Here is a 404-nt window from a genome sequence, read left to right on the forward strand (position 1 = left end):
TCCTCCTCCTATCCTCATCCTAATTCTCGTCCTCATTCTCTTGCTCATCTCATCCTCATCCTCCTCATCTTCCTCAACCTCATCCTCATCCTTATTCTCGTCCTCCTCCTATCCTCATCCTAATTCTCGTCCTCATTCTCTTGCTCATCTCATCCTCATCCTCCTCATCTTCCTCAACCTCATCCTCATCCTTATTCTCGTCCTCCTCCTATCCTCATCCTAATTCTCGTCCTCATTCTCTTGCTCATCTCATCCTCATCCTCCTCATCTTCCTCAACCTCATCCTCATCCTTATTCTCGTCCTCCTCCTATCCTCATCCTAATTCTCGTCCTCATTCTCTTGCTCATCTCATCCTCATTATACTCCTCATCCTATCCTCAACCTATCCTCATCATCATGCTCG

This window comes from Lupinus angustifolius, chromosome LG04 (genome assembly GCF_001865875.1).
Source record: "Lupinus angustifolius cultivar Tanjil chromosome LG04, LupAngTanjil_v1.0, whole genome shotgun sequence".
In the NCBI taxonomy this organism is placed as follows: domain Eukaryota; kingdom Viridiplantae; phylum Streptophyta; class Magnoliopsida; order Fabales; family Fabaceae; genus Lupinus; species Lupinus angustifolius.